General features: G+C 46.3%; 1 protein-coding gene across 1 annotated transcript in view; it reads left to right on the plus strand.

The window, feature by feature from the left end:
- Positions 1-3,466: 3,466 nt before the first annotated feature.
- ZNF518A (zinc finger protein 518A) overlaps positions 3,467-22,232 on the plus strand; it is a 131,802-nt gene continuing 113,036 nt past the window's right edge. Inside the window, exon 1 of the mRNA XM_078643444.1 lies at positions 3,467-3,664. The gene's annotated coding sequence lies outside the window, so the exon portion shown is untranslated. The remainder of the gene's footprint in view (positions 3,665-22,232) is intronic.

A 22,232-nucleotide genomic window follows, 5' to 3' on the forward strand; every position in this document is an offset into this window, starting at 1 on the left:
CCTTTACCACAACCTCTCTAACAGATATCTCCCCAGGCACCCAGGGCAGAATAGATCAGGCTTACTTTGGGCTCCATGAAGCTTGCATACACCCTAGAATTGGGTGCCCTAGACTGATCAACTTGGAGCTGCTAGGACATAGTGAACCATGTGGACCCTAGTGAGTGCTCCAGGGGGCCTGGTTGAATGACTTGTCTGCAACTTGTGTGCCTGGGTAGCAGCTGATGACCTAAGGTGCCCATCCGTCTCCAGTGTGGGACTCCTGTGCATCGTATTCATGCTAAAGTCCACAGATAGTAGAGTAAGACTTTCCGAAAGGCCTCCGACATGTATAGGGTGCAGCTCATAGACATGGGCTGCAATTACAGCACTCTAAATGATTAAAATGGGGCAGAACAACAGACTCTGTAAGAACTATAGATTGAGTGTTAAGAGCAGTGCTTTAAATTGGCCTGTACTGTCCAGTACTGAGTACCAGCACGTTTTTATTTTGAGAGGGAGAGTACAGGCACTTCTAAAACAAAACATAATACTTTAAATTGGAGAGTACCGGTACTTCTCAGAAATAAGAACATGCACTTCTGTTTTTCCATTTCAAACACTGGCTAAAAGGCCCCTGGGCAATGGCCCCAGTCACTGACCTAAATTATCCTTCTATGCCTAACCAGATTTCAAGGAGGCTAGCAGCGTCTCACAGTCTCCTTTGGGTTAAAAAGCTCTAATGATAATTAAAGTAAAGCTGCTGGAGGGCCACCTTCAGGTCTTGGCTATAGACTGCGGGAGTGGCTCCAGTCATAGATTCACAGCAACCCTTACCAGGATTGATGGGCTCCACGAGCCCAAAGAAATCTCATAAGCTCCTCTAGCAATTAGCAAAATATGCGACACCACATGGATGGACAGCCGAAGATTCTGGTGCTGTACCGGTTTTGGTTGGATTAGGTTAGAAGTTCTGTCTAAGCACCAGACGCTTCCTGACCCTAGGTGCCAAGGGAGTGGTTGTTAAGATACCCAAGGTCCAAGTTGGTGGGTCCAGTCAGGTGCCTGACCCTTTCTCTACTGTGCTGCTTTACTCTCTCAGCGTGTGTCACTGGGCTCAAGGGGGTCTTTGCTTTTCTTACCATTTGTGTTGCGTTTAAGGCTAGATTGAGCAGCCTGGGGTGAATTCACCCTACATTCGTTATTTTGGGCCCACAGTCTATGGCGGCTGGTTACGAACGTTGGCGTTGAGGCAAGGTATAGGGGGAAAAAAAGACTTACCTTGTCAGCAGTCGCCACCTCTCCTCCGACGCAGGAACAGGAAGCACCCAGGCTCCCAGACTCCCCTAGCCAATCACAGCACTGTGTTACAGCAGCTTTGTGATTGAACTGAGCGCTGTGGCTCAGCACTCAGGTAGGGACTAGGCATGTTCTTCCCCCAGGCTGTACAATACAACCTGTGGAGAACATGCAAAGTGTGCACGATGGTTTGGCCAACCCAAGCCGGCCAGCCAAACCGTCAGGCGCACTTAAGGTGCAGCAGAAACCTCTCCTCTTACCTCTCCCAGGCTGTAACTAGCCCAGCCCCGCCTCGCCCCAACCTGGGTCCTTACAGAAGAAGAAAATGATAATAATGTGACGTTATTAATGTTGCATTATTAAATATACACTTGGAACAGCGGCAGACTATAGTGATAGCACCTCGCTCGCAAAGTGTACCAAGTCAAATAGAGTTCCCTGCACTGCTCATCCGGTACCTGCCACTGTTAGATACCACTGGCCAGCAGTATGTAGAGATGATCAAAAGTGGAGAGGTGAACCGGTATGGATCCAATAAAGAGTCCAATTTACATGATCAAATATGAATTGTTTAATATATCTTCTTAAATCCACATGAATGACAGGGTTCAGTCAACCGTTTTGTTCCAAAAAACAACTTTAGAACTTCATCAGGGCTCAATGAAGTTGAATGGTAATATATCAAGTTGTAAGTGAGATAATGAAAAACAGTTCCATTCAGTATCCAATCATAGGTAAACACTGCGTCAATAATACATAAATTATCGAATTCAGTAGTCATGCATTCTTGTTATGTATCAATGAAAATTCGCCACAGGCACGTTGTTAAGTGTCCATGTATCGCGTAGACACGGTCCCGGCGATACATGGATACTGAATGAAATTGTTTTTCATTATCAAACTTGCAACTTAATATATTACCATTCAACGTGATTGAGTCCTGATGAAGTTCTAAAGGTTTTTTTTGGAAGAAACTTGTGGCTGAACCCTGTAATTCATGTGGATTTAAGAAGATATATTAAACAATTGATATTTGATCATGTAAATTGGACTCTTTATATGATCCATACCGGTGCACCTCTCCACTTGTGATCAACGTTGTATTATTATCATTTTATTTTAGCACTTAGGGTGGGAGCACTCCTCCGCCTTAGCGGAGAAGAAGAACGTGCCCACAGTCATGGATCTAAGTGGTCTGCACGTTTTCCTGCCTCTTTCTCTACTGTCATCTTTTTTTGTTACAAGAGTGTATTGACAAGGATCAAGGGGGTCTTTGCTGTCTGTTTTAGGGTCAATCACAACATTCTACTCAACCACCACCACAAGACGAGGTGTTGTATTTTTTAATTTCACAAGTTTTTTAAAGTTTTCAAACAGAAAGGAACATACAGTATACAAAAATATAAGGGATATACAAAGCACAACACAAAAGGTACATAGGTAAAAGAAACCAAAATGACGTAATTGTAGGCAGTATGCATAGATGGTAGCAATAAAACACTGTCACTTAGCAACTGGATACATCACCAGGTGGTGTATTTTGTATGAAGTGGCTGTCAGTAGATGCGTTGTATTCAGTGTGTGGCCTGTTTCACTCTGGCATCCATCCCCTTAAAAAGGCACAATATAGCGGCGTGAAGCTAAATGAGTGTCTAATACCGGTTAAACTTGGAATGAAGCATGATCTGGGCCTGCTGGCCATTTCCCCTGGAGCTGAAGCCACTGGTGGTCGTTGTGTATTAAAGGCAAGGGGCCGCTGCTGGTGCCTCTGCTCTCCAGAATCCAATGGTTAACTACAACTGTCAAAGCAGGGGCTTCAGGGGAGAGAGCAAGAGATTTGAGAGGTGGATTCGAGGGATCAGATAGGGAGAAGGGAGATGAGAGAGAGAGAAGGGAGGAAAGGAGCAGGACTTGTTTGAAGATTTTTGCCAGGGGTTTCGATTCCCAGGCGGCCCTGAGCATGGTGTTTTGTCCCAGTGCGCCAGGACCGTTACATCAACAAACGATTATTGTTCTCTGCGAAACCCAGCAAGCACACGCTCAAGGTTGACATTCAGACTGGCTACTCTCCCAAGGACGCTCGTGTTCAGAGCTTTGCCGTTTCGAAAGATTCTGCGCACACCCGCGCTGTCCACATGTCTGTGATGTGTTGTGTAACAGCCGTTCAGAGGCCAGGAACACACGTGCTCACTGAGGCTCTGTTTACTAATTGTAATGCGAACAGCTGTTTCTGCTCTCACCCGAAGGCGCGTGTTTTGTCCCCAAAGCGGAGCCAGGAATGAGTAAACTCATGGCGCTTTCTTAGTACGAGCTGAAGACAACGGCCTTGGAAGAGAAGCCCAAAAGAAGGAAGGCTGCGGAAGAAGGGCACGATCTGCTGCATCGAGTGAGGATTTACTTTAATAATTCTTAAAATAATTTTCTGCATCATAATACTCTCAGGACTGTATATTATTATAACTGGCGCCAGTTTATTTCGCAAGTATGGGGTCAGCTGCGGGATGATACTCGGGGTGAGCCCAGTGAATCATTTGCTGTCACTCAGGGCTGCGCTAGTCCTGATTGGCAGTGGGGAAATACGGTAGTTACTAATGACAGCTGCATCACTTCCTTCCCCCAAAGCCATAAGCCCCGCCCTGGTTCTCTCGGCAACAGGGAAAGAAGGTGTGAGGCACTATGCCATGCGTGACTTCGGGAATTTTTTTGTGTCTGGCTTTGGCCAGGGACCATTTGATAGTTATAAAATTACATATTTTAGCTACTTATAAGTGCTTTCGTTTTAACTAGCTCTATCCACCTATTAGTCTCTTGTGGAGTCATTCACATTTCTGTTCTGCACCCTACACACCATACATCATGGAGCAGTGGGTTGGTCAACTTCAGTCATTGGCTAACCTCATTGTCAGTGATGGCGTTCAGCTTTTCCACAAGTAACACATCCGCACACAGGGTAGTTCATTTCAGCGCCGATGGCTATTATAGAAACGTGTGCTTTTCGATACCCAAAAATATTTTTTGCTTTTAGCCATATTTTTTTTATATTGGCGAGGGCCGGACTGGTCCTTCAAACATAATGTTTTATCAAAACCATGACAAAACAGTCATTGTAAAAGCCAAAAGGCGGTCTTCTGATGTCACACGTGTTGCCTTTGACAGTGCTTGTTTGCATTTTGCCAACTCTGCAGCACGCAAATCAATTACGTTTTAGTTGCAAAGTCAATGGCCACAACTTCCTACATATTGCCAACTGTTCAGCGCGCAAAACAGGTGAGTTGTTTTTAACTGGAATGTTGCAGGGTCAACGACCTCTCAACTTCTCTTAAAATATATACAAAGATAGACTGGCAAAATAAAGTTGAATTTTGCCACAGTGTGACCGGTAGGATGGATCCTTGCATACAAAAGAAATGAGCAAGCATGATTTGCTTCAATGTCAATTTTTGCACGTGAGCAAAAATATGTATCAAAATAATGTAAAACTATATTTGCTGTGTATGCTGTACGCAGTAAGAAATGGAGTGAAACAGCACAGCTCAAATATAGAAGATGTGACTACCTTTCACTCAAAGTCAGTTTTTCATGCGTGAGGCCTTCTATGTCAAAGAAATAATCTCACAACTGTCAAACTAACGACTTATGTGCAATACTTGTTTTGTGGTAGTTTCACTATGGGTTTCTTTAATTTTTTATTTACAGTGGAGCAAATACCGCTAAGTGATATTTGCTATATCAAACTCTGCTTGTTCCGTTCCCGACTGATCAAGCCAACACAATGTTGCCGATTAATTGTACTGTTGTAGGAACCAGTGGTAAATTGATGTGATGGCGATGTGGCTGTTACATTCCAAACATGCATTCGATCGCGTCAAGCATAAACATCTCAGAAAGCATTCCAATTCCCCGATGTGTTTTATAGCCACACCACCCTGCTCACCACACCAGGGTCGTGATTTTGCGAATTGCTTTTTTGTAAGGAGGGGGCATAACATGCAAGAACCAGATGGAGGTATTAATATAATCCCTTATCATTATGTTAGCACAGCAGCCATTGATCGTTTGTAATTGTGCTGGTGTGTGATGTGATTCTCATTTTTATAATGTGGTTAAAGTCTTGGTAACTGCAACGACAAACTACCATTTTCAATGCAATAGGTCTCGCAATTAAGATATTTTAGGCTATTGTCATTGTAAATGGTAATACCTTTTATTTATGTGTTTTTAAAGCAATACATATATAAAAGGCATTGTAATTTCTAATGCTAATAAGCTCAAACTTTCGCAAATGCAAGACCACATTAAAGGTCCTAAACAATGTGGTGATCACCTCAGTAATGTGGAGGTAAGGAGGCAATGACACTGCTGTGCTTGTTTTAATAGTGAAAAGGGGGGCTCACAAATGAAGGCTGGAGAAACCTCACAATAGATTGAAACATTTACCTCACATTATGTACCACCTTATACTGTTGTATTATTGCGAGTGAGGAAGTGTGTCATGTAACCCTGAACAGAGTTATACCTTTCGGAACAAATTGTTCCTTCTTAGTAAGAAGTATGCGTTTTTGCATGGGTATTGTTGCATTCTAGTACCTGTAGTGTTTCGCATTACAAGTACAAGGCTACTCACCCCAGATTTCCAAGAGACAAAATGCCAGGCTTTGACTTTCTTTTCATTGCTCTTTTCCTCCATACAATGGTATAGCTTGTTGCTACAGAACTGACAAGTACACAAGATACCTCCTGAGGAAAAAGAGGTGTCAGTATGCTGTACATTCATTGTCAGCACACTAAAGTGTTTTAAAACAGTTTGGACAGAAGGGCTTGTTTCTGTGCCAGTGAATGTTTACCAGGTTAGCAGTGGCAGGTAGCGGTCATCACAGTACCAATGATGACGGCAGCACAAGTTGAACAAGCTGTTCAGTGAGCTGAGTCTGAAATTTCAGGAAAGTGTGTGAATATGGGAAACTCCACTCTCTCCTTTGACACCACTATGCCCCAGAGATATAGGGTGCGATTCGTAAAGCAATTTCAACATAGAAGTTCAGCTTCTATGTGCAAATGGCTTGATTTACGAGTGGAACTTAACTAAGGTAAAAATATGTGTGAGCAAATCATTAAGATTACAAGATGGCTGTGTCACTAAGGATTCGCGGGGGCATTGTTTTTAATACTCCAGCTCAGCTGACAGCTGCAGGTGGCCTGTGCCCGCTGCAACAGTCACACTCAGTCTCTCCTCGCCTCAGGAGCATTCGAATTCTGCGACAGGGCCCATTGTTCTTAGTACTGTAGCTGAAAGCTGCCAGCGGCCGGTGCAAGCACTCAGGCAGCACCACCAGCACCATGATTGCCCTTAGCAAACTATCCACCGTCCTTCCACAACAAACTCCGCCACTGCAGCAGGACGTGACATTGTCCCCGTGGCGCTAGAGACTGTACCACACAACTCTGTAGCCACCACAATGGCTGCCGGCACCGGTAAAAGATCGCTCGCTGCAGTAATAAATACATGCAGCAACAAGCGGTGGCACACAGTGCTTAATTTGAGCAGGTGCTTTCAGGTGCTCAGCACCTGCACTTCTTTCACAGGGCCGGATCTACAATTTCTGAACCTGCAGGTGGTGGTCTCAATATTAGTTGTTCAATTCAAAATAAAAAGAATAACATACATTGCATGGTGACTGGCTGGTAAATGTTCATAGGCAGGCCGGCATATGCCTGTCCAGGCAGGCATGATTGTGTATCACCACATTAGTGATGATGTCATCATGCTGATCACAAATCCAAGAAGTCATCGACAAACTATGGCTTGCATTATATTCCCCTAGTCTGCTGCACCCTGCCACTGCCTGAGTCTTAACCTCCCATTGGATAATTGTAGCTGGAGGCTGGCTCATGACGGAGTTGAGGCAAGGAAGCTGCAAGAGCGCCTTTGGAACTTGGGAGTGAGGGCTCTTGAGGAAGAATAAATGAAAGTAAGTGTGGACTTTCCACTTGTTGCATAGCCAAAGTATCATATCTGGCAGCCCTGCATTGATGCTTTCCTCAATGTGCTCGATGCGGCCCAACACAACTTTTGTGCGCCATGGCGTCACCAGTAGAATCTATGCGTTGCACCCCAGCATGGTAATTGCTGAGCGTGAGTGAGTTCAGTAGGCACCACAGCCATACTTACCAGCATTTGCAGCATTACTGCTGGGGACAATGCCTGTGCTGTAGCAGGCAGGATCACAGCGAGCGGAGCAGTGGATGCCAATGCCGTCGTCATCCCTGGACATACTAATTACAGGCAGCACTAGCAGTGACATGACCTGCTGTGCTCAAGCAGCCGCCTGTTCCGCAATAAACCCAGTCATACCACACTGATTAATATATGCAAAAAAGCATTTTCATTTGGTGTACATTTTGTTTTTGCACTCGGTGTGGGTAAGAAAGTAAAACACGTCATCTTTCGCTTCATTAGGAATGACAACAAGAAAACACAGAGTTCAAAAAAGCAGGGACATGTACAGGCTGACGACAGGGGTCACAGGCAGCAGCAGTGTTAGAGATGAGAGACAGCAAGAGTACAGAGGAGAGAGATAAAACGGAGCAAAGCAGAAGAAAAGGAGGAGAGCAAATCAGATACAAAGAGAAAGCAGCCATGATGTGAAGAAGAGCGCATTAAGAAGAGAGAAGATAGAATGAAAGCATGTGGAGGACAGGACAGAGGAAAAAAAAGCAGACAAATGATAAAATGGAGACATAGCTAATCACTGCTAGAGAGTGATAGTAATGAGCCAAGATCGAGGGGAAAGAGAGCAGAGCATGGATAAAAGTGAAGAGAAAAAAGGGCAGGGCTAAAATAAATAGAGGGCAAATCAGAAATACAGGGTGTGACAAAGGTGATAGAAAACAATTAGAGTGGTGAGAGGATAGACTCTTAGAGCAAAGACTTAAGGGGCAGACAACAGATCAAGGTTAGAAGATAGAGACTGAGGCAGTGAGAGTGTTGAAAGTGGGGCTCACCGGAGGAAGACGTGAGTGGTGGCCTCCTTGGCAACATTTTCAGCACCTGCACTTCTGTTTTTACAAATTAAGCACTGGGCACAATCAGTCTCTCCCTCGCCTCAGGAGCATTTAAATTTGCGGGGACGATGCACAGTGTTTTTAATACTGTAGCTGACAGCTGCCAGCGGCCGGTGCAAGCACTCAGGCAGCACCGCCAGCACCATGATTGCCCTGAGCAAACTATCCACTGTCCTTCCACAACAAACTCCGGCACTGCAGCAGAACGTGACATTGTTCCCGTAGGTCTAGAGACTGTACCACACAGCTCTGTAGCCACCACAATGGCTGCCGGCACCAGTAAAGGATCGCTCGCTGCAGTAATAAATACATGCAGCAACAAGCGGTGGCAGAATACCAATTAAAACAAGAATATACTAGCAGATGGCGATCGAGATGGCTGCATAAACGCTCGGCTCCGTGAGCCCTCTTACCCCGCACATATATCCTGGCAATTATCCGGTGCAATTATTGCATATCTCAGTAGGCGAAGGACACCGTTCACTTACCGTCTGCTCCTGGTGCTTCTCCTTGCGGTAGACCCGAAGAAATGCCCCGATTGTTTGGCGGCCCTTACTGTGCCGAGACCGGGATCTCGAGTGGGAGGAGTATCCGGCCGCGACTGCAACAACAGCGGCCTCTGGCTGCGGAAGGGAGTCGGTCGGAGGGAATCTGAGATCTGCCAGCCAACGGCGACAGTGCCGACCTCCTCCGAATAGCAGATTGCTCTGCGGGAAGTGCGATACCTCAGGACCGGAGGGAAACCACGATATTCGACCCCCCCCTCAGTGTGATGCCAGGGCATTAACAGCTTCTCCCGGGACTGACGGGTGCCTCCCGGGGAGCGGCAGAGAATTTGTTTAGTCCTTTGGTGACCCTCCGTTGGGATGCCTGCTTTGATTTTTGGGGTCCGCCTGTGAATCCTGTTGCATCCTGGTGTGGGGCCCGGTCCTGAGGTGAGATAGAGAAGGAGGAGGCCGTGACGACTAAGATGGCGGATGGCACCCTTATCCGCCCCCTCCATCCGGAAAGTGAAACCACTGTACAAGAGAGTCCCGGGGGCTGGCATCATGAGAAAGGGCCCACGTTCAGAGATGTCCTGGCTGCATTAACAACCCTGCAAATGACCCTGATCCGGGAGGCCCGGGAACTGGGAAGATGGATGGCCGCCATTGTTGTTCCGCCGTTCCACGTAGGCTTGGTTCCTTCCTGTGTAGGCGCCGATCTGCCTGCCTCTATGTCACTGACGGATGCCTCCGCTACATTTAAATCCGTGGAGTCACAGATAGCCTTGGTTCATGAGACTGCTGTGGATACACCTGTTGCACAGGTGATTGACTCATTGGGGCCCTTGTCTGCTTGGCGAGTGACGGAACGGCGTCGATCCGTGTTTTGGGCGGCCCCGGCGGTGTTTCAGCGCTTGCCGCATCGTGTGATTCCCTTTCCATGGCTGGCGAAACTGTGTTCGGCCAGGAGGTTGTTATCGGTGTTGGTATTGATACAGGCAGATTTCCGCCATGCGTCTTTGGCGGGGTGCTGGTGGCTGACGCCCGATGGAGCGACGACACTTCCCGATTCTCCTGGAACATTTGAACCCCTCATGCTATTTTGTCTGCCGATTGATAGCGAGATGTACATTGATACTATGGATAGAAGAGGCCAGGGGTGAGATCATTTGGGACATGGTGGGACTTATTGTTGTTTGACGGTGATTTACGGGACACTCAGCGGGGATATCATTGATTGTGCTATACATGATTACTTTTTTTCGTAGTCCTTCTACCATTTCTGTCTGACGATTATTGCATGCGGTGTAGGGGGGGGCCGGGTGGCCGGGTCGATGGTCCGCCTCACCATTTTTTCTTCTTTTTTCTCTCTTCTCTATATTTCGGGTTTCTTAATTAGGGCTACAGGCACGCTGCTGGGGGGGGTAGGCCGTAACCTTCTGCAGGGGTGCAGGGTGGGGGGTAGGGGGATGGGATTGTTAATCTGTCCTTTCTTTGTCTTTATGGCCCTTTGTCTTTCTCTTTTCGATGTCGTCGTCTTTTATGTTTCCTACAATGTGTTGCGCTTTGGGGATGGGGCATAGCTCGCACCGAACTGTATGTGTTTTTATAACTATCCTGACCCAAAGGCCCTATCCCCCATTCCTTCGAATATATTTACACTGCTGGCGGGTTTTCTGCTTTTTGTTTGCTATCGTAGGAGCATGTATGACTGTACGGCATTGATTTTATTTTATTTCTCTTTGTTGTAAAATGGACCTTCTTGGATCCTTGTTCTCATAGTCTAAGTTTACGCATGTGTTCTATCCTGGACGCTCTTCAGACCTTGATTTCCGTGCCACTGTCTTTTTCTATAATGTATTGCTCTATTTCTGACTTGATTAGCGGCCGGCCTGACTGGTTGTAGGCCCATGTTTGTATTTCCTTGCTGAAACAATAAAGGTCCTTTAAAAAAAAAAAAAGAATATACTAGCAAAAGAGAAGATGCACTTAGTGGTGGAATTCTGTAGATGAAACAAGGAAAAGAAACGGCTTTTGTTGCTTCTGTGAAATGGATCCAAAAATAAAGAAGGAGCGTGAGCGCGCCCACTGCAAGCCATGTGTTTCTATTATCGCGCCCGTGTGTGGGCATGATAATAGAAACCATGTGCCGGCCTATTGGTGTCTATTACGCGCACCAAGCGCGTAATAGACACCAATAGGCTGTGGGCGGAGCACTGCGCCCGCCTTTGGCCAATAGCGTGCAGTCTTTCATTAAAAGACGCACGCTAAGGCCAATGGGGTAGCTGAAAAGGAAATTCACACGCACAAGCGTGTGCGATTCCAGGTCAGCTTGAAAACCCCATTTTTCACCTACTAGAGGTCTCGCGACCTGCGCGTGCCCTGCTACGCAGTGCAACGCAGGTTGCGAGACCTAAAAATGACAAAACAGTGACAAGCCTTGATTTAAGTGACTGAGGTTTTCATTTATGGATTTATGCTTTTCCAGAGTTTTTGAGCTACACTCACCTGCCAGAGCATGGGATTGATAGAAAACAGAGATTTCTTCTGTGGCGCAGAGGATTCTCATAAGGGTGGGCAAAATCACCCAAACTTTGAAATGCTGGCTACTCAGACAAATACGCACACCACCTAGATTAGCATATGAAAAAATCCTATATAGTGTTCCCAAATGGTCTTCCTCGTTTTGGCGGGACCAGACTGACACGCAGATGACATGTGACATGTTTCTGTTTGCAGAGACACTGATCTGCAATTTTGCAACTCACATGATGGTTCTGAGGCTTTGCCCACCACTCAACCTGCGTTCTCTATGTTTGGTTGCAGTTTACAATCACCAAATAAGTGTAAAAGTATTCACAATACATACTTAATACCTGGCAATGCATTTGTTGTATTGGTCATTCTTAAATTATTCTGAAATGTGTTATCATGTATCAATGAAAAAGAAAGTTTACTACACAGTTATTGAAATAAACACAGGAGGTATGAACTTCACATGGTTAAAGGAGTTCCAATTGTAAGTGCAAAACAATATATATGTTAGGATCAGGCGAAGGGTGACATACCCCGAAACCGGTCCCAGAATGCTTGTTTCCGGTCCAGGCAGGACCTGGCTTGGCAGTTCGGGCTGGACTGTTCCCACGAGGCACAGGGTCTAGACTGATTTGCATATGGCTTGGTCCAACCTGGGGTGGCGTAGTGGGAAAAAGAACAATGGATTTAACCCAGATCTCTTGACTGGTGGAGAATGTTTGAATCATTCAGCATCCCGCCCATCATTTGTTGCAGTTACAGTTTTTGCCCTAAGTGTAATGGTTATGCCCAGACGTGGATCCCTTGCTCACTGTGCCACTGGATTCAAGCTAGCCTGGCTGATGAAGGGTGATATACCCCGAAACCAGTCCCAGGATGCTTGTTTCCGGTCCAGGGAGGACCTGGCTTGGCAGTTCGGTCTGGACTGTTCCCATGAGGCGCAGGGTCAAGACTGATTTGCATATGGCTGGGTCCAAACTGGGGTGGCATAGTGGGCAAAAGAATGATGGATTTAACCCCGATCTCTTGAGTGGGGGAGAATTTTTGAATCATTCAGCATTCCGGCCATCATTTGTTGCAGTTACAAGGATCATGCGAAGCAGCATTACATGTAACGTGGCATCTGCTTCTGAAGGATTAGTAAGGAGAGGGTGCTGTGAAGCGAGTGAAGAAATAAACAGGTAGGTTACACCTCTTACCACTCCCTTAGATCATATTGAAATCGTGCATCATCATTTTTCCCACTCTTTGACACATTTTCTGACATTGACTTTTGCTTACCTGGGATTTCACAGTAATTCACTGGAATTCTGTGGAATTTTGGTCAGGTTTTGGAGCAAGAATCAAGTTTCTGTTCAGTGCATTTCCTGTTCGAGGCTGCATCCCATTCACTTCAAGTAGTTAGGCCAGAACCTTTGTGAATTTATTATCATTGATCACCTCAGTGTTATTCCTTAGATTGTATGCTATATCAAAAAGCCTCCTAATGTATCTTCTTAAAACCCTGCATAAAAAACTGATGTTCACTAAAACTTTTGATTTCTTCCTCTCCTTTATCTCTTTCGAATGACCTTCTCCTTACATTCCATCTCTGCATGCCTACTCTCTCTGACTATAGTGTACTCTAGGTTCCTTGGCTGTCTACCTTAATTTATATTATTGTATTTATACAAATTGCCCACACCTCATTTCAGACATCACAACCTCTTTGACACTATATCCCTGCATCCTAACAATACCTAATCTCCTCTAGTCTATCTATTCATCCCACCAATCATTTGCATGAACTCGCACAGCCTCTACTACTGATAACGCCTAACTCCTGTTAATTTAATTTACCACAAGGAAACAGGAGTAAATGCATGGAGTGGTTTACCTGAAAACACAAGACTTTTCTGAATAACGGATGAATTAACCTCTAATTTTGGGTTCCAGAGTAGCATGGTACTCACAGTAAAGAGCTTCATTGTCTTATAAGGGGTAATAATCACAATATACAAGCAATTACAAAGCAGTACAATACAATACAAATTCTTTCAAATCAGCTTCATCAATGGATTTCCTTTGACTTTTTTTCTAGATAGTATTTTGTATTATGAAATGTAGATAAATCACTGGTTTATGATTTGCATTTTATCAGACTGTACATCTTTTACCAAGCACAACACTCTTTGTTCCAAGCAGCAAATAAAACAATGGCTAAAAAAAGTACATCTCCCAAAAAGATATCTTACAACCGATCAGAATGATGTACAGCTTAGATGAGCAGTTTTGGTTTTAAAGAGGCTTAGCCTTTGTTCATTGCTGCTTTCCACCTTGTAAGTCTTTTGTGAGGCGATTGATAATATGTTTCATTTTCTCCATCAGATATTCTGGTTTTATTCATTGCATTTTGTTAGACCTGATAGCATTAGGGTGGTCTTTCCCCCAACTTTTTGCCTGCCTCTCTCCATTTTCTGACCACTTTTTGCTGGTTTCAGGACTCTGAGCACTTTACCACTGCTAACCAGTGGCTAAATTGCTTGTCCTCTCTCCCCTAAACATGGTAATATTGGTCCATCCCCAATTGGCATATTTAATTTACTTATAAGTCCCTAGTAAAGTGCATTACACATGCCCAGGGCCTATTAATTAAATGCTACTACACTCATTGTGCCACCCACTTAAGTAGCCCTCTAGCCATGTATCCAACCTGCCATTGCAAAGCCTGTCTGTGCAGTTTACACTGCCATGTTGACCTGGCAAGATAAACCTCTTGCCAGACATAAACCATCCCTTTTTATAATATAAGTAACCCCTAAGGTAGGCCCTGGGTAACCCAGAGGGCAGGGAGCAATGTGTTTAAAAGGCAGGACGTATGCTTTTAAGTTTTACATGCTCTTACATGCTTTAAATCCATTTAAGTGGACACTCGTGAGCAAAGCTGATGTATGTGTATTTGAACTTCTAGAAGTTCAATGGGGCACAACATGAACTTCTCACCTGGGTCGTTGTATTTTCTTTGATACATTATAAGCACTTCTTATAAAAAGCATTGTAATTAAGAGTGACAATATGGACGTGATCGGACTGATCTTTCTGCCAGTCTGGCAATTCTCTAGTAGGCTGAAATGTATGGTGGCTGGCTAGACAACAGGATGGATTGTTATAACCAAACCATGCCCCCAATGCCCAATATGGATTTTATAACGTTTAATGAACAGTACCAGCACGTCTCAGCAGAACTGCAAATGTTTTAATTTTGTTGCTGCAGAATTTCTCAACAGGTTTGTGAAATCTTTAATAGCGCAATATTTGTAGCTCGTGGCAGTCTTAGAAAATAGACTAATATTCCAATGAGCAACTGAGCAGGTAAGATGTTATGTTATGCTATGCTGATTTGTATAATGCACTAATCTGCGGAGAGGGTATCCATGTGCTTGAGCAAATGTGTAGGTGTGTGGTCCCCAAGGTGCTTTAACAAAGAACGAGGTCTTCAGCTTTTTGCGAAATCAAGATATGAGGAAGAGACTCTGATGTGTTAAGGGAGGTCATTCCATGTCTTAGGTGCGATATAGGAGAATGAACGACCTTCAGTTTTGGTTTGAACATGCAGGGAGTGTGTCTGAGTGAGAGTGAGGCAGAGCATAGGTGTCTGGTGGGTTGATGAAAGTGTTTGCGGCTGTTCAGATATTTTCGTCTTGTGTTGTGTAGGGCTTTGTACGTGTGTGAAAACTTTGAATTGACTGCACTAGTGAAGCTTCCTGAGATACTGGATGATGTGGGTGTGGCATGGGAGGTTGAGTGTGAGCCTTGCAGCGGTGGTCTGAACGGTCTGGCGTCTGTGTAGGAGTTGTTTGGAGATTTTAGCATAGAGAGAGTTGCCATAATCCAGCCTGCTGGTGATGAGTGCTTGCGAGACACTCCGTCTGGTGCTCTGAGGCAACCATTTGAAGATCTGTTGCCACACGCATAGGATGTGAAAGCATGAGTTGCATACTGCCTTGACTTAAGTCATTATGTTGAGTTTGTCATCTAGGATGACCCCTAGATTTGTTTTGTGGTTTGTGGGTGTGGGTGTTGGTCCTAGCTCCAATGGCCACCAGTTGGGGAGGTCTTGCTGCCATAGACAAGTACTTCTGTTTTGTCAGATTTGAGCTTCAGGTAGTTGGTTTGCATCCAGTCTGCTACCATGGTCATGCAGTTGATGAAGCTGGTTTTAGTGGTGGTTGTCTTGTCTATCGGTGTAGGAGATGACTGTGATGTCTTCTGTTCGGCTGATGTTGGTGAGTGGTGTCATGTATAAGTTGAAAAGGGGGGAGCTGAGGGGCGATCCCTATGAGACTCTGTATATCAGTTTCTTTGTCTCTGATGTGAAGGGTGGCAGTATTACCCTTTGGGTTCTACCAGTGAGGAAGGAACAAATCAATATGAGAGCGGATCATTTTATGCCAATCTTGTGGAGTTTTCCGAAGTGAGTGTTGTAAGAGGCAGTGTTGAAGGCTGTGGAGAGGTCGAGCAGGATAAGAGCCGCTGTTTCTCCTCAGTCCAGGGTGTTTCAAATGTTGTTTGAGGCTGCGATGATTGCTAATTCGGTGCTGTAGTACTTTTTGAATCATGATGGATTGTCATCTAGAAGATAGTTAAGTTTGAAGTGGGTTTTGAGTTTTTGTTGATGGCCTTGATGGTGGGTTTTGAGTTTTTGTTGATGGCCTTCTCAATCAGTTTGGCTCGACAGTAGAGCAGGGAGCTGGGTCGGAAGTTGCTCAATTGATTCAAGTCGGCTGTGGACTTCTTGAGAAGAGAGTTGATTTCTGCAAGTTTCCATTCATCTGGGAAAGTGGTGGGCATGATGAAGGTGTTGATGATGTGAATCAGGGTGGTGCTGATTGGTGATATTCCCAGGTTGTAAATGTGGGGGGATATGGGTCCGTCGGGGACCCTGAGTATATGGTTTGCAGCTGTGCGATTTCTGGCGAGGGTTGTCCAATTAGTCAAATGGCCATCTTGGTTGGTGGTGGGTAGGTTAGCGGTGAGTTCTCTGGGGTTGCTTTGGTGTGCACATTTTCTGTAGATGTTTAGTTGGGTTGGTTTGTGAAGTTGCTGTAGATGTTTGCGATTTTGCTGTGGAAGAAGTTGGATAGGTTGTCGCAGAGTTGTTGTGAGGCAGTTATATTGTTGACAGTGGCTGAAGGTGAGGTGAAATACTTGATGATGAATAAGATCTTCTTGCAGCTGTTGAAGCTTCCTGCGATGCGGTCCACTAGTGCTTTTTTCATGGTGTCTCCTATTTGCTGGTGATAGCGTATGAGTGCAGCCTTGTAGGTAGTTCTCGGTGCTGTGGTTGGCGTGGAAACCGGATTGCGAGGTGTCAAGAAGGTTGTTTGGGTGAGCTGATGGTTGATGGCTTTCTCGAGAACATTAGCGAAGAATGGGAGCATTGAATTGGGGCGGTAGATCTTGAGTTCACTGGGGTCTGCAGAGGGCTTCTTGAGGAGGGGTCTGACTTCTACATGTTTCCATACATCAGGGAATGTGACTGTGGTGATGGATGAGTTGAGAATGGTGGTGAGTTGGCAGCTGATTTCCTTGCTTCCGAGGTTGAAGAGGCGGTGAGGGCAGGGGTTCGTTGGTGCTCCCGCGAGGATCGAGTTCATTATAGCTGTGGTGAGCTGTTTCCATGTGGTGAGTCAGGGAGGCATCCAATGGTGTGAGGGGGCTGTTGAGGTCAGTGGGTTGGGGTTTGAAGTTCCTGTTGATGGTGGATATTTTGTTGTGGAAGTAGTTCACTAGTGTGTCGCAGAGTTCCTGTGAGGAGAGATCGAGTTCTTGGTGGCATCCAGGCAGGAGAACTCTCTGACAATGCTGAAGTGGTCCTTGGTGTGGTTGGCACTTGTGGCTTGCTAGGGCTTCTTTTTCGAGTCTTTAAGGCGTTGGTTGTATTTCTTGAGGGCTGAGGTCTGTGGTGTCTCTGCTGATGCACCATCTTCTCTTTAGTCATTTGCAATTGCATTTCATTGTCCTGAGTTCTGGTGTGAACCAGCTGGATTGTTTGGTGGGTCTGCGGGTCTTGGCTAGCTTGATGGGGTGATTCTGTCAACACATTTGGTGATCCAGGTGTTGAAATTCTAGACGGCCTGTTCCAGGTTGGTTGCCGGATCGGGCTGTGGGCATCCATCCTTTGGGTCTTGGGCACTTTTTCCAGCTGTGGAGGGAGTAGCAGTGAGGCCTATTGGTAGTGTCTGGGGATCCAGTGATGGTGGTGTGAACATTGGCGTGGTCGGTCCAGGCAAATTCTGTGATGTGGCTGTATTTGACTCTGTCGCTGGCCGTGAAGATTGGGTCAGGCATGTGTTCTGTGCTGTGTGTGGTGTCAGTGACCAGCTCGATGAGGCCAATGTTGCTCATGTGTTCCAGAAAGTTTGTAGAATTGATGTCCGTGGGGTCGTTAAGGGGGAAGTTGTGGTCACCGAGGAGGATGTAGTGCTTGGAGTCGATGGCTAGCGGTGCTATGAAGTCAGCGAAGGCATCACAGAAGCCTAGGCATAGTCCTAGGAGTCTGTAGGTGAGGGTGCCTCTAATGGTTGTTCTGCCATTGGTGTGGTGTCGTCTTTGGTGGTGGTGCAGCGGATTGTATCTTTGTGGATGATGGCGAGGTGTCCTCCGTGTTTGTTGGTGCGTTACCAGTGCATCATCTTGTAGCCATTGGGCATTGTGGTGGTAATGTTGGGTAAAAGAGGGGTTAAGCCAAATCTCTGTGATAAAGATCACAATTGGGGCGAGTGTGGCGCTGTTGTCCCATTTTTTGGTAGTGTGTTTGCAGAGAGATCGGGCGTTGAGCAGGAGGCATTGGAGTGGTTCCGGGCGGGTCGATGTCGATGAAGTGGGAGTGGCACAGGAATCGGAGAGGGGGGGAGGCCCTGTGTTGCAGGTGAAGAGACAGTGGCAGCAGGCGAATGGTCTAACCGTTGATGAAGGAGAAGGTGCAGCATTCGTTGTTGCGGCATCTGTAGTCCAGGTCTTGGAGTTCTGCAGCTGTGTATCTGTGGGTGGAAAGGCAGCCAGGGTTCCTGCCGCTGAGTGCGGTCCAGGTGTAAGTCCTTGGAGGGGGGAAGGGCACTGGGTGGTGGGAAGTGGGAGGCGGGAGCAGGTAAGAACAGTAGGAAGTGAGTGGTGAGGTGGGCCGGCTCGCTTTACAATCGCAGACAAAAACTGTAACATAGCTTGTAACAAAGACATAATCAAGTTAAAACAATTGGAGCTGGAGAATGAAAAAATAGAAAAAAATCACACAACACAGTGAATGTCTATACTATACAGGAACAAAAAGGCTCACCGACACCAGGCGATATGCGGTGCTAACAGGAAAAACAAGTCTATGCTAAGCAGCACACAGGCAACAACGATGATCGCAGTGGAGCGGAGGAGAGCCGGAGAAAAGTGAAGAGAGCGTACACAATGGCACAGCAGGGCAGAGTCAAAAGACTTGCTTGACTGTAGCGCTGGGGAGCTGGCACAGGACCTGCTTAATGGAGTCACTCGGTGGCCTCTATTAAGTAGGTCCTGGGAGTGGGGCGTACCGCTGGGTGGCAAGAGGCTGGAGTAGGGCAAGAATGGCTGGAAGTAAAGGGCAAGGCAGGCCAACTCGCTGCACAATCACAGACTAAACTGTAACAAAGCTTGTAATAAAGACAAAATCAAATTAAAGCAAGTGGAGCAGGAACACTTTCAAAACTATTTCTGTTAAAGTGGCAGATCTTTTAAGTATCCCGGCCCAACAAATAATCGCTAAGACCCCCAGATGGTTCGATTCGAATTACGCGTAGATTTAAATAAGAGCTCAACAAACCTTACTGAGGTCAGATTATGTCGGAGAGATTATAAATGAGTACTGGCCAAACGTAAGTCTGCCCTGAAGGAGGAGGCCTGGAGGCGTTTACTTAGAGCAAGCACTTTGAGGAATAGCTCCAGATTTTGGAGCATTAATAACAGTCCCTTTCTAAATCAAGAGGGTTTCCCATTTTGAAACTATGTCTGAAAGCCCCCAGAGTTAAACCGTCCGTTTACTTGTGAGATAGACATCCCTCATTTGGTTTTTATTTCGGAAGAGATTAAGGAGGGTATTGTCGGGCTGATGAGCAACAAAGCCCCGGGACGTATCCCACCAGATCTTTTAAAATCAGATCCCAACTTTTGGGCTCTGGTTCTTGCTGCAGTAATCAATGCTGCCGCAAAGACAGGATGCCCCGAGTCCTGGGAAACCTCGATTATAGTGCCTGTTTTCAAGAAAGGTGATAGAGATAGTACCCACTGTTATAGACCAATCTTAAAGCTGGATTCAGTGGTGAAGGTTGTGGGCCTAGTACTCTTAAATAGGCTGACTAGCCGGGCGGCGGAACATACCATCTTATCAGACGTTCAATATGGGTTCCGTCCAGGGAAGTCCACTGTGGCCCAGTGCCTTATTTTAACTATGATTGTTAATAAATATGCAATTGCCCACCCTGGCACAAATTATCTAGCATTTATGAATCTGTCTTCCGCGTTTGATCACATGAATAGGGCCAAACTATGCAGTCCATGTTAGATATAGGGGTGGATGGTAGTATTCTCTATTTTCTCGAGGACCTCCATCGCGCAACTAAGGCCCATGTCAGATTTTCACAAGACTTGCACGCAACTTCGATATAAAGAGAGGAGTACGCCAAGGATGTATTTTAGCCCCCTTTTTATTTAATTTATATATTAATGACCTGGACAAAGTCTTATTGAGGACAGGGGTAGATTATCCGCAGGTAGGCCACCGTGGCCTGCCAGTGTTATCATATGCGGATGACGCAGTAATGTTTTCGAGGACCGCCTGGGGGTTACAAATTTTACTTAATGCTTTCTCTACATTTATGTTGGATCGGGATTTATCCATAAATGATTCTAAGTCTTACATTATGCAGGTGGGTCTTCGTCCAAAAAAAAGACTTTCAAATCAGGGTGGGATCTTCTTTAGTGCTCCGTACTGATAATTTTTCATATTTGGAGCTGGTATTGGACAAGCAGATGAAATGGGGCCCTTTAAAACAGAGAAAGAAGGGAGATTTGGTGTGGGTGAACGCGGCCATTTGAAATTTTGCGTTGAAATTGGGTAAGAGATCGATCGCGCTCTTTTAAAGATCTATCAGGCTAAGAGCATTGCGACAGCCTCTTACGGTAGTGAAATATGGGGGCATGTGTCTACAACTGACCTACAAGTAGTCAAGAATACAGTCTTGAAGCGCTTATTGGGCGTCCCTCATGGTACGTCCAATATAGTGGTACATGAGGAACTGGGGGTGCCCTATTTAAGTGATATATTGGCACTCCGCCCATTAATGTTTTGGCTGAAGGTTTGGTTAAGTGAATGCTTAGGGCTGAGTCAACTGATATTAAGAGAATGTGTGGCTCTCGACCACACTGTAATGACCTGCATGTCATTGTGTTTTTTGCTAAAGGGTTCTTGGTTCTAGAGTGAGTGGTTGGCTCCCGTTGTACTTGCACGTAAAGCCTCTGGTGAGGTGAGGCTTTGTGTGGACTTGTGCGCACTCAATCGTGCTGTCGTAGCTGAAAAGTACCCTCTCCCAAATATTACAGAAATGCTGACGCAATTTGGCGGAGCTGAGGTCTTCCCCACATTGGATCTCAGAGCCGCGTATTACCAAATTAAAATTGACTCTGACTTGATGACCCTCACTGCATTTATAACACCTTTTGGCACATACAAATTTACAAAACTTCCTTTCGGACTGAATTCTGCAGCCTCTGTATTCCAGGGAGCTATGGAAGATGTTTTACATGGGTTATCTGGTGTCAAGATTTACCAGGATGATGCACTGGTATACGGCTCTTCACAAGAGTTACATGATGAGGGGGGGCGTGGCTATGGCGCGATCCGGAATGGCTGCCACTGATCCAGGACACCTGCACTGCTAAAAACCTACCGACACGTCTGGGAACTGCCTCGGACACACTTGGGGTGAAATTGGTGGCAATCAAGTGGCGGAAACCCATTGGACAGGGAGATGACGATGTGAGCAAGGCAGTGAGAAAATGACGGCTGAACAGCGAGTGCTGATGTAGTGAGGAGCTCTGAAGCGCTGGGCGGGCGCTGCGTGAGACTATAGCAAAATGGACTGTGCCAAGTTGAAACTGCCGAGGACATCCTGCAGTGCAATGCCAAAGGCAGAGCCGAGACCAACTCTGCGGTGCTGCAAGTGATCTGCGGACGACTGGGCGAGGAGACGATACTGCCAGATGATCTGCGAGAGTGAGGTGAGTGGAGCGTGGGCCTCTCGCTGTGTTGGGTACGGGCAGGCTTGCACGGTTGGGCCTGGGCACCCTTGGGGAATTTCCTCGGCGGGGTCCAGGCGCATCGGAGCGAGACAGCCGTGCCTGGTGGAGAGTGGGGGCCGTGCCTGCTGCTTTACCCGCGGGACACTTGACCTGGCTGTGCTGCCGTGGGTGTGGGGCTGCTGGCAGATTGGCTAAAAGACAGTCTGGACTGCATCAACAGACCGTGGTGTCTGGGGCCCTGCTGTTGCCTCCGGCCTATGTGGTGAGCTGGGGATGAGCTTCAAATATGGGGACAAAGCGGGTTGCGACACCAGTGTGCTGCTGGGGCTGCTCTGTGGGCCGCTGTGGCTGTGGCTGTACAGCTGTGAGGAGAGATTGCTTTGGCGTGTCACGGAGCAGTTCTGAATTTTGTGCAGCGTCGGAAGCAGGAGAACGTGACGTCCAGACAGGGGAGAGCAGAGTGGGGCCCAGTGGAGCACATACTACTGAAGCCTAGAGCTGTGGTGGTCGGGAAGGCTGGGTCTGCTCGTTGTCTGAGTGGCTTCCACTGGGGGGACCGCAGTGAGATCT

This window comes from Lissotriton helveticus, chromosome 5_1 (assembly GCF_964261635.1).
Source record: "Lissotriton helveticus chromosome 5_1, aLisHel1.1, whole genome shotgun sequence".
Taxonomy (NCBI): domain Eukaryota; kingdom Metazoa; phylum Chordata; class Amphibia; order Caudata; family Salamandridae; genus Lissotriton; species Lissotriton helveticus.